This window comes from Amblyraja radiata, chromosome 35 (genome assembly GCF_010909765.2).
Source record: "Amblyraja radiata isolate CabotCenter1 chromosome 35, sAmbRad1.1.pri, whole genome shotgun sequence".
NCBI classification, from domain to species: Eukaryota; Metazoa; Chordata; class Chondrichthyes; order Rajiformes; family Rajidae; genus Amblyraja; species Amblyraja radiata.
Genome location: NC_045990.1, coordinates 8,097,162 through 8,109,761, shown reverse-complemented (window position 1 = coordinate 8,109,761; position 12,600 = coordinate 8,097,162). Strand labels below are relative to the sequence as shown.

Here is a 12,600-nt window from a genome sequence, read left to right as displayed (position 1 = left end):
AAGTTTCTGGGCACTCACATTTCAGAAGACCTCACATGGTCCACAAACACCACTGCGCTGGTCAAGAAGGCACAGCAACGACTGTTCATCCTGAGGACATTAAAAAAGACTGGTCTGCCCCAACAGCTGCTGACAACGTTCTACCGCTGCACCACTAACGTATGGCATCTCTGTGTGGTATCTCAGCTGCACGGAGGCGGAGAGGAGAGCTCTTCAGCGCGTCGTCAACAGAGCGCAGCGGATCATCGGGACAGAGCTACCAGCCTTGGAGGGCATCTACCACACGCGGTGCCTCAGGAAGGCCCTAAGCATCCATAAGGACTCATCACACCCCTGTCACGGTCTGTTTCAACTACTCCCCTCCGGCAGACGTTACAAGGCCTTCTACGCCCGAACCTCCAGACTCAGGAACAGTTTTATCCCAAGAGCTATAGCGGCTCTGAACCGGCCCTAATGAGTGCCCCCCCACCCACCCCCTTTGGACAGTCTCCCTCAGATGGTCACGTCAATCAATTCAGCTTGCTTATTTATGTATTGTATTTATTTACCTTTCTTGTACATCAGTGGAGCTGCACACTAAATCTCGTTGCACTGACGTGCAATGACAATAAAAGAAATTATTATTATTATTATTATTATTAAATGGAACAATTAAATTACATGAAATTTAATCCTTTGATGTTAAGTAGGTCAGCACCCATGATGGACTGGGCAGCGTTTACCACTTTTTGTAATCTCCTACAAGTCTTGGTGTTCAATTTGAAGAACCAGACCATGATGCAACTTGTCAATATGCTCTCTACCTGTCGAGGTTCAAGAGAATATTTGTTGACAGACCAAATCTTCTCAATCATATGAGGAATTAGAGGTGGATGGATTAATGTGCTGGATTCAGGACAGATCTTTAAAGATATGCATGGCCTGAAATTTGAAGTTAAAGTTGTTAACTTGTTAACTTTCTCCACCACTGATCCTTTGCTGAAGACAGGCTTGTAGGCTTGTAGATCCTTGGCCTTCCTCTTCTAAAGTTAACAATCCGTTCCTCGGTTCTACTGACATTGAGAGCAAGAAATTATGTTCTTCCACCATTTCTAACTCATGATCAGCCATGATATATTGAATGGTGGTGCTGGCTCGAATAACCAAATGACCTAGTATTGCACCCATTTTCTATGTCTCTATGTTTCCATGACTACAAATCAACATGCGGGTAATGCAAGGGATGTTTCAGTTTTGATATTATTACAGAATCCAGAACATTTTCCCACTGCAAATTATTGAATGACTGATATAAAAATATTGTAAGGTATTTTCAATGTAAGGGAAGTTATGTTGCAGTTGCACAAGACATTGGCCAGGTTGCACTTCGAGTATTGCGTTCAGTTTTGGAAACCCTGCTGCAGGAAACATTACATTTTTATGGCCCATTTTTAGTATTCACTGGAATTCTTTAATGGCAGTCTAGATTTTTTTAGGAGTGCTTATTAAAGCCAATTGAGAAGATGACTTATTTTTTGACTATTTATTTTTGTGCATGGTACCAAATTTTTCCAAGATGGAGGCAGCATGAATGAATTTGGCTCCTGGGCCACTGGCCAATTTTGTGTTTGTCATTATTAGAGTAAGGATTAGATTTAGTGTCCGGCTTAAGGGAAGTTTGTGGGCAGTGGAGTAATCATTCCTTTTGTACTCACTGCTGGAGATTCAGTCTCACTGGAGACTGCCACTTTGATCTGGCCCACAATATAATTGCCTTCATTATTTGCCTTGATCAGCTTCTATATTTTCTCCCTGTCTCAGCCTCCATGCCAGCTGGGATTCATTCCGCATTCACAGCGGCAAGTGGCACAGTGGTAGAGTTGCTGCCTTACAGTGGCAGAGTTGCGGGTTCGATCCTGACTACGGTGCTGTGCGTACAGTACAGAAAATGTATCTCCACCACATCCAGCTGAAATTGAAAACCGCACCTTGGCAGCAATGAGTGTGGTACACCACAAAATGGTTTCTCTACTCTCTGCATGCAAGTGATTTGTCCAAGTCTGTTCTTGCCTTGTGTCATCATACAATTTAACCGCAATCCAAGGTACAGCCAGCTTCACCACAACCCTCAACATGAAGGGTCCCGACCTGAAAGGTCGCCTAGCTATGTTATCCAGAGATGCTGCCTGACCCACTGAGTTACCCCACCACTTTGTGCCCTTGTTTGTAAACCAACGTCTGCAGTTTCTCGTGTCAACATCACTGCCTCTGGAAGATATTGTTATAGTCGAACCTGAACCCAGCCACAATCAACGCTGCAAACATAGAACAGTACAGAAAAGCTCCCCACTCAAAGTGTTGAAGTAACTCATTGGGTCTGGTAGCATCCCTGGAGAACATGGATAAGTGACGTTTCGGGTTGGGACTCTTCTTCAGACTTTCAGGCAATATTAAAGAGGAGTTTGAAGAAAGGTCACCACCCAAAATGTCACCTACCCATGTTCTCCATACAGTTGGTGTAACTGCATTTCGTTGTCTCTGTACTGTACACTGTACAATGACAATTAAAGTTGAATCTGAATCTGAATTCTCCAGGGATGCTGCCTAACCCATTGAGTTACTCCAGCACTTTGTGTATTTTTATTTTGTAAACCAGTATCTGCAGTTCCTCGTTCCTACATAGGACAGCACAGCACAGATCACTCATGCCAAAATGGCCCTGCCAAACATGGTGCCAAGTTACACAATCTCAGATATGCTATGGTGAATATTAACTGTAAACAGAGGACATGCGTAGGAATACTGTACATGCTGGTGTAAATTAAGTATTAAATGCTGGACACCCGAACTTGACTGGAATATCACCTTGGAATATCAGCTCAACCTGAATCTGACACAGAGATACCAGAGGCTGCAGATGATGGGAACCTGAGGAAAAAACAAATCTTACGAGATACATGGTGGAAACAGGCCCCTTCAGCCCACCGAGTCCGCGCCGACCAGAAATCACCCTGTGCACTAGCACGATAAGGAAAAAACAAACTGCTATTTGTGATTTATGTGTAGAAAGGAACTGCAGATGCTGGTTTAAACTGAAGATAGACACAAAATGCTGGAGTAACTCAGCGGGACAGGCAGTATCTCTGGAGAGGAGTGGGTGACGTATCGGGTCGAGACCCTTCTTCAGACTCCAGCATTCTATGTCTATCTCTGATTTATGCGCTGTTCGCAGAGACATATTCGGAGGCAGACATCAAGTGTTGTTGGTAGACCATAAATTCGGTGAAAAACGCTCTTTGGTCTGCCTGAAACTTGTTGGTGTCCCAACAGATGTCCGTCGGGGAATGTTGCCGACTGGCCCACTCCAGACTGCAGGAGTACGTGCTGAGGGTCGCACTGCAGCTCGGTGCAGCCAACGCCAAGGCTCTGTGGGGGAGGACCACAGTCTAGGGTCCCTCAACTGCTGGACATTGCGGGGCGAGTCTGGTGGGGCCACCCCCAAACTGGGGAAGGAAGATCACCCCAGGGAGCCACATGAGTGACAAGAGTGCTATCTGTAAGGGAAAAAAGTGCTAATACTGCTGGGTACAACACTGACAATATTGAATGTAGAGACACACTAAGAAAGTATTAAGACTTTGATGTTTTGTATATATATTTTTTAACAGAGCTTATTTTTGAAACAAAACATCTCACCCTCTCTCACTCCTTCTGTTCTGCCATCTGTACATCTCTTTAGCTGCCTGACTCGCTGAGTTATTCCAGCAGTTTGAGTCCTATGGAATATTTCCAGCATCTGCAGTTCCACGTGCTCCTATTTTATCATACACCTTTAGACGTTGCTTCAACTGTTTCACAACATTTGGACAACCTAGGTGTCATACAACTGGAAGGAATAGCAACTACAGTGGGTGGGAAGAGTGTGGCAAAGGTTGGAGATCTGTTTGGGAAGATGGTGCCACGGTTGAAGATCTGTTGTGGCCAAAGTTGGCTAGGTTTGGTTTTCTTGCAGGAGCGAGGTATAGAGAAGGATAACAAAGCACCTCCACCATCTTTTCATCACCCACCTCCCTCAGCCCATCCCACCTCATCTAGACTCATCCATTCACCTCCTCCGCAACCTGAGCCTCACCTACCAAACCAAAACCGCTCCCCCACTGCTACCTCTCTCTTCTAAAGCCTCCACTTTGACCCCATCCACTTTGTGCTTCCTGAGCCCCCATGCAATGTCCCCAACCTTGTGTTCCATAGTTAATGGTCAAACTTGCGCACCCCATTTTATGTCCCTCTTGTGCCGCCATTTTGTTGTTCCCTCTGCCCCCTTGTGCACACGGCTTTATGGTTCCCCTTTGTGCATCTTACCGTGGTCCAACTGGCTCACCCCACTTAGTATCCCCCACCTACCACCCCTCATTGCCCAGCTAGCCCTCAGGCTCTCTCCCCTTGACCTCCTGACCCTCAACTCACGCGTCCCACTCTCTCACCATCCTACCCTTGATCTTGTGCTCTCCCCACCCCTCAAACTCCCACACCTCGTACCCCTAATCCTCTCCCACTCCTCCTCCTACCCTCACTCCATGCTCTTCCCTACCCCTCATGCTCCCCGACCCATTGTCCCCACACCCTCGCTCTCCCCCTCACCCCATGCAGTCCCCAATACACTCCCCCTCACACCCAAAGTTCTCCCTTAACCCCCTTGCCCCAAGCTCCCCCCTAACCTTCAATCCCTCTCACCATTTGCCCCTCACTCTCCCCGCCCCAAACTCTCCTCTATCCCTCGATCTCGCCCCTTACACCCTCATTCTCCCCTAACCCCTTACTCTCTCTCTCACCCCAAGTTCTCTCCCCTAATCCCTCGCCCCTCACTCTCCCACATCCCTTTCCTTCTCTCCCCCTCACACACTCTCCCTCCCCCTCTCCTTTCCCTCTCTCTTTCTTCCCCTGACAAACACTCTCCCCATCTCTCGCTTGACACACCATCTCTCTCCCCCCATCTCACTCTGTCTGTCCCTCTCACTCTCTCTGCCCCCCTCCTCACTCTCTCTCTCACACTCTCTCCATCTCTCCCCTCCATCACACACTCTCTCTCTCTCTCCATCTCTCCCCTCCATCACACACTCTCTCCATCTCTCCTCTCTCACCACTCTCTCTCTCCCCTTTCCCCCTCACTCTCTCCCTCTCTCCCCTCCATCACACTCTCTCTCTCACATACTCTCCTCTCCTTCACTCTCTCTCTCTCTCCACCTCTCTCCCTCCCTCCATCACACACTCTCTCCCTCTCCCCTTCATCACACTCTCTCTCTCCCTCACTCTAACCCACCCTCTCTCTCCCTCTCTCTCTCCCTCCCTCCATCACTCCCTCTCTCTCTCTCACACTCTCTCCATCTCTCCCCTTCATCACTCACACACACTCTCTCTCTCCCCTCCATCACACTCTCTCTCCCTCTCTCTCCCTCCATCACACACTCTCTCCATCACTCCCTCTCTCTCCCCCTCTCTCCCTCCCTCCATCACTCCCTCTCTCTCTCTCTCCCTCCATCACTCCCCCTCACACTCTCTCCATCTCTTCCCTTCATCACTCACACACACACTCTCTCCATCACTCCCTCTCTCTCCCCCTCTCTCTCTCACTCCATCACTCCCTCTCACACTCTCTACCTCCCTCTCTCCATCTCTCACACTCTCTCCATCTCTCCCCTCCATCACTCCCCCTCTCTCTCTCCCCTCCATCTCTCTCCATCACTCCCCCTCCCACACTCCCCCTCCCACTCTCTCTCTCCATCACTCCCTCTCTCTCACACCCTCTCTCTCTCCCTCACTCTCTCCATCTCTCCCCTCCATCACACACCCTCTCTCCCCTCCATCACACACCCTCTCTCTCTCTCTCACACTCTCTCTCTCACACTCTCTCCCTCCCTCTCTCCCCCTCCCACACTCTCTCCATCTCCCCCTCCCACACTCTCTCCATCTCTCCCCCTGCCCTTCTCCCGCTGCCATTGCGCGCTGAGCGGAAGCGGGGGTGGGGTCGGGTCGGGTGACTGGCAGCCAGCCCGGCCAATGGGAGACGGCGCTGTCCCTCCGGGGACCCCGCCCCCCGCGGCGCTGGCGGCCAATGGACGCGGCGGGGAGGCGGGCCTGGCGGCTGATGGACGGCGGGGCGGCCAATGGGAGGGGCGCGGGGGCGGGACGTCCGGCGGGCGCGCTGGGGCTGAGCCTGGGATTCCCAGGCAGTAATGGATGCCACTTGGCTGAGGTTGCAATGGAGCTGCACTGAGCTGGTTGCAGGGGGCTGCAGTCTCCAGCAGGCACTCACCACAGGGACCCACCAAGGAGAGAGTGCAGCCTGAGGGAGCACAGCTGCAAAGACCCATCTTCCTCCAAACCCCTGTATGTGCTTCTTTCAATTTCCAAACAAAGTGGAATCTGATTGTCTTGAATGCAAAAGTGCATATTGACATTGGAGTGCGTTTCATTGTACAGTGACATTGCACTGGGCTGCACTTCCATGCCTTAACTGTAAACTTTCAGCTGTATTTAGAAATGAATGTTTGGAGCATTGCATGGTGTCAGTGTGGATTATTGTACTTGGTTGACTGTGCAGCTTGCTGCAAAGTGGGTCCTGTCAGAAAAAAATTGTTCCCCATCCAGCCTATGGATGGTGTTATTGTGTCTTCCAAGGGCAAGGTGTCTATTGTGATGTGATGGAAGGGAGGGGTGGATTCACAGCTGAGCGCTGTTCTCAGAGCTAAATGTGTGAATGAGTGTTTGCTCGTTGCATTGTCTCGTTGCTGTCCCCCTTCCCCCTGCACGGACAGACCTTGAAGTTGCAACCTAAATGATCAGTCGCCTTGTGGTTAAATTAAATTGATCACTATATTATTTTGTCATGAAATGTTTCTATTCAGTCACCTGTACAACAGAGGATTGTTAGCACCACGGGATGTCATTCTGCAACTGTTCCAGTTTTAACCACTGTGTGCATATCTGTTAAATGAATAAGAGAGTGAGGCATAGTTTATGTATGATGTAAAGGAAACAGTATGCTATTTTAGTTTTGTATTGAGGTATTGGCTGCCATTTAGGGTGATGATTGGAGCCATAGTTTTGGGCTTACCAGCCAGGGTAATTGGGTAGTGTTCCTACTCTTAAAGACAGTGCCAAAATTGTGCTGGTGTCACTGTTGGGAGAAGTGCAGGTTTTGGTTTGATTTTGATTTTGATTTACTGCTGCGCACTTGTCCACCCATTCACCATTGCCTCAAAGAGAAGAGCAAGAGAGGATTACGTAAAGTTCACCTCAGAGCGGATCTGTCGGTATCTGTGGGCAACTGTGCTATTTCTGTATGTTATATGAAACAACTATTTTTGTATGTTTTACGACAGATCTCCTGTGGTGTTGCTCAGGACTCTTTCGATGATGAATTGTTCTTTGAACATACTTCTGTTCCACTACACAATACAAAATGCACAGCTCAACTGCTAAGGTAAATTTCTAATTAAATATTTCAGACTCAATGTATGCTGGTTTATACCAAAGACAGACACAAAATGCTGAGTAACTCAGTTGGTCAGGCAGCATCTCTGGAGATAAATGGATAGGTGACGTTTTGACTCTGAAGAAAGGTCACAACCTGAAACGTCACCTATCCATTTTCTCCAGAAGTGCTTTCACACTCAGATTAGTTTACTGTTATTGCTCCTGTCCTACAGAAGGTGCAGAAGCTTGAAAGCACACACCACCAGACTCAGGAACAGCTTATTGCCCTCAGTTTAGTTTTAGTTTTGGAGATGCAGCGTGGAAACAGGCCCACCGAGCCTATGCCGATCAACGATGGCCCACACACTAGTTCTATCCCAGACACTAGGGACAATTTACAGAAGCCAATTAACCCACAAACCTGCATGTCTTTGGAGTGTAGGGGTAAACCGAAGCACCCCGTGAAAACCCACACGGTCACGGAGACTGTACAAACTCCGTACAGACAGCACCCATAGTCAGGATTTAACCCGTTCCCTGGCACTGCAAGGCAGCAACTCTACTGCTGTGCCACCCTTATCAGGCTACTGAATGGCCCTTCCATAAACTAGTACTGTCCGGTTCATATCTACCCCATTGTGGACACTGGGCTTTGTCTGTTGAACTGATACACTGCAATGTTGAGAACTATATGAACATAGAATAATACAACACGGGAACAGGCCCTTCGGCCCGCAATGTTTATGCTGAACATGATGCCTAGCTGAACTGATCTCATCTGCCTGGACATAATCCATATCCCTCTATTCCCTGCACTTCAATGCACTGCCTTTCTAAAAACCTCTTAAACACCACTATCATATCTGCTTCACCACCACCACCACAGGTGATGTATTCTCGGTGGATCAGACAGTATCTCTGGAGAGCATGGGCAGGTGATTTTTTGGGTTGGGACCCTTTTTCAGATTTGAAACATCACCAATCCATGTTGTCCAGATATGTTGCCTAACCCGTTGAGTTACTCCAGCACTTTGTGTCTTTTTTGGTAAACCAACATCTGCCGTTTCTTGTGTCTACTTTAAAAATAGGAGACTGAAGCTGTTGGGGAATAGAATCCTCTTCACTGAGAGCTGTGGAGCTGTGAAACTCTCCTCCAGAGCTAGAAACTGTGGCAACAACATGTTAATAATGTGAGCACAAAGAACCACATTTGGAGTGTTGTGGCAGTTCTGGTCGCCCCATTACAGGAGGGATGTGGAGGCTTTGAAAAGAGTGCAGAGGAGGTTTACCAGAATGATGCTTGGATTAGAGGGTGTTAGAAATAAGAGGTTGGAAGAACTTGGTTTGTTTTCTCTGCAATGTCATGTTCATACGTTCTTGGAGCAGAATTAGGCCATTCGGCCCATCAAGTCTATTCCACCACGCAATCATGGCTGATCGATCTTTCCCTCTCAACCCCATTCTCCTATCTGCACCTCATAACCTCCGACGCCCGTACTAATCAAGAATCTGACAAATCTCCGTCTTAAAAATATCCATTGACAGCCTCCACAGCCGTCTGTGGCAATGAATTCCACAGATTCATCACCATCTGACCAAATTACGTTCTTCTATTCTGAGGCTCTGGCCTCTTGTCCCAGACTCTCCCACTAATAGCATAACTCTAAGGTGAGAGGGGCAAAGTTTAAAGAAGATGAGCAAGGGAAGGCTTTTATACACAGAGATGAGTGTCTGGAATGTACTGCCAGGGGTGGTGGTGGAGGTCGATACAATAGTAACGTTTTAGAGGCTTTTGGATAGGCACATGGATCACACGCAGGCAGAGGAGATTACTTTAACTTGGCATAATGTTCAGCACGGACATTGTGGGCTGAAGGGCCTGTTCCTGTGCTATACTGTTCTATTAAAAAACAGCACAAAGAACTGGAATAACTCAGCAGGTCAGACAGCACCCCTGTAGAATGTGGATAGATTACGTTTCGGGTCGGGACTTTTCTTTAGACTCTGGGGATGCTGCCTGACCCTCTGAGCTATTCCAGTACTTTGTGTCCTTTTTCTCTTGTAACAAGCATCTGCAGTTCTTTGTTTCTACTTCCTGCACTGATCTAAGTTCTGTAAAAGGAGCCAGGAGTAATCTGGGAACAATGTTGTCTTTGGTATTGAAAATAATTGGAGGACAATGCCTGTTGAGGACTAGCTATATGTTAACTCTGTTTTGTGTTTCTTGAAGGGTAACCTTCCTGTAACCAGCACCGATTTTATTCGGATGTTATCACAGATACATTCGGCAGTGAAGATGACTGTGGTGGAGAGTCCCCCCAGCTAAGACTAGACCGTTGGCCATGATATTCACCACTCATAAAACCCTGCCTTCCTCAACCACACAGTGACAGGTCAGATATCCCTTTACTATTTTCCGAGGGATTCTGCAGAGATTCAATATTAAAAAATATATATATATTAGCTCAAGTTCAAGTTCATTCTGAATGAATGATAATCACATGTGCCATGTCACAGTAGGATCCTTTGTTTTGCATATACAGGTATGCAAAGAGTGGCCACAGATAGGCCGCCGACAAAGTTAAGGGCCTGTCCCACTTACAAGACTTTTTCGACGACTGTCGGCACCCGTCATAGGTCTCCGAAAATTTTCGACATTCAGCGGTGACCAGAAAGACGCTACGACTCTTTGGGTGACATGGAGACTACTCACGACCATACAGGCGACACCTTGGCAGCATGTCGCGGGATGAAGCCTGTATGGTGGTGAGTAGCCGCCCAAAGAGTCGTACCTTGTTCTGGTTGCCGCTGGATTATCAACATGTTGAAAATTTTCGGCGACCTGTAACGACCTATGACGGGTGCCGGCAGTCGCCGAAAAAGTCGCATAAGTGGGACTGGCCCTTGACAAACCATTCCATTTAGTCCCCAATGGTCCCCCTTTGTTCCCAATGGTCCCCCTCAGTGGCCTCGCCCCCCACAACGGATCACCCTATGTTTTCTCTGCATTTTCTCCAGATATGCTGCTGACCCGGCATGGTATTCCAGCATTTTGAGTGTTACCTTCGGTATAAACCAGCATCTGCAGTTCATTTTTCATTACTTTCTACAACGCATTTTTAGCAGTTTGTTCGAGTAATCGGCGACATACCGAACCGCTTTAAACTTCCAAAAAAAAGTGGAGGCGTTGGCTGCTTACTTTATGAAAGCATCTATGAGCTGCAGAGGGGGAAATACATCATTAAACTTTCAATTTGGGGCAGTGGCTGAAAATAAAAATCCGAAGCGTTCATGCATTAATCAAGCTCCAATTACATCTGCTCTGCATTCACCGTTCTGTTGCAAAGATGTTCCATGTTGAAACATGCCAAGCATTTGGATACATTATGTGAATGAATCACAGGGCAGAACACAAATCCCTAACTGTACGTTGGTGTGCTTGCCCATCTGGCTCATTAATGCTGGTTTGGAAAGAGCTCGCGGAGGTATCAGTGAATGTACTAATCTGCATCCTCCCACAACCCTAGCCTGCTATTTATTTATTTCAGTAACAAAACACAAAGGACATGAATGGGAGGCAAGGTTTTCTTTACACAGTGTGATGAGTCCCTGTAACACTACCAGGGGTGATGGTGGAGGTAGATACAATAGTGAGGTTGAAGAGGTGTTTGGATCGACTCATGGATATGTAGGGAATGGAGAGTCAAGCACCTATTTGCACCAAACAAATACCACCTTATTCCTGCCAAGTTTCCCACCATCTCCGCACCCTCCCAGGGTCTGGCAATTACCTCCCATCAGGAACAATCTACAGAGGCTAATTAACTTACAAACCCGCAAGTCTTTGGGATGTGAGCGGAAACAGGAGCACCCGGAGGAAACTTGCGGAGTCACAGAGAGAACGTGCAGACTCCACGCAGACAGCAGCCGAGGTCAGGATGGAGTCGGGACGCTGGATCTGTGAGGCAGCAGCTGTTGCAACTGTGCCGCTGTGCTGCCCATATCCTTCTCTGCAGAAGAGATCTAGCCTCTCGCCTGTTAGTTGACCAATTTCTGGCCTGGTATGTGACGCCACAGTGGCACAGCCGGTAGACCCGCTGCCTCAGTGCTACAGAGACCTCGGTTCGATCCTGACCTCTCATGCTGTCAGTGTGGAGTTTGCACGTTCTCCCTGTGACCATATGGGTTTCCTTTTGTTACTCCAGTTTCTCCCACATCCCAAAGACTTGCCCTCGGAAAATTGCCCCTCGTATGTAGGGAGTGGATGTGAAAGTGGGATAACATAGAACTAGTATCATCGGGTGATCAATGGTCGGCATGAACTCGGTGGGCTGAAGGGCCTGTTTCCCTGCTGTATCTTTAAACTAATTTAGTCTCTGATTATACAATACAATACAATTTATTGTCATTTGAGCCTCAGTGAGGCTCAAACGAAATTCTTTCCACAGCCATACAAACAAAGACAATTTCCTAGACATACACACAATTTAATTCACACAAACATCCATCACAGTGAACCCACTGTGATGGAAGGCAAAGTCTATTCTCTCCCCTGTTCTCCATGTCTCTCCCGATGTCCAAGCTCCAGGCGGGCGATGATAAGTCCCACGGCCATTTTAGGCCGTGCCGGGCGATTTACGGCCCCGCTCCCGGTCTAAATGTCACAAAGTTGGAGCCCCCGGCGGGCGCTGGAATGTCCCACGGCCATGAAGCCGTGCTGGGCGATGTACGGCCCCGCTCCGGGTCGTTCCAACCCCGCGACACGGGCTGGAGAAGTCGCGTTGCGGGAGCTCCGGGAAACGGTCTCTCCCCCCCGGACCCGCGAGCTCCCGATGTCCCAGTCCACCGGACCTGCAGCTGCGTTGCTGGAGCCTCCGAGCCCCAGGAGCCGAGTCGCAGCAGCGAGTCACCACCGCTCCCCACGCTCCGAGGCCGGCCAGCCTCACGATGGTGAGTAGTCCGCAGCTCCGCAGTCTCCCGAGCCCCCGGGTCGTTCAGGTTGGAGGCCGCTCCACGGTGCTAGGCCCCAACGACAACGGAGACCCGACAGGGAAAAGGTCGGGTCTCCCGGACAGGGAAGAGATTTTAAACAGTTTCCCCCTCCCCCCCCCCCCCGCCCCCCACATATACACATTTAAAACTAGT

General features: G+C 48.6%; 1 protein-coding gene across 10 annotated transcripts in view; it reads left to right on the top strand.

Annotated features, from left to right (window-relative positions):
• Positions 1 to 6,175: 6,175 nt before the first annotated feature.
• The window catches only part of LOC116991975, an 86,980-nt gene continuing 80,555 nt past the window's right edge, over positions 6,176 to 12,600 (top strand). For 7 of the 10 annotated variants that reach the window (XM_033050996.1, XM_033051001.1, XM_033051000.1 and 4 more), the window contains exons 1-2: positions 6,176 to 6,366; positions 7,362 to 7,462. The gene's annotated coding sequence lies outside the window, so the exon portion shown is untranslated. Of the gene's footprint in view, positions 6,367 to 7,361; positions 7,463 to 9,685; positions 9,849 to 12,600 lie in introns of all 10 variants that reach the window. The other 3 variants (XM_033050993.1, XM_033050994.1, XM_033050995.1) reach the window with 2 other exon arrangements.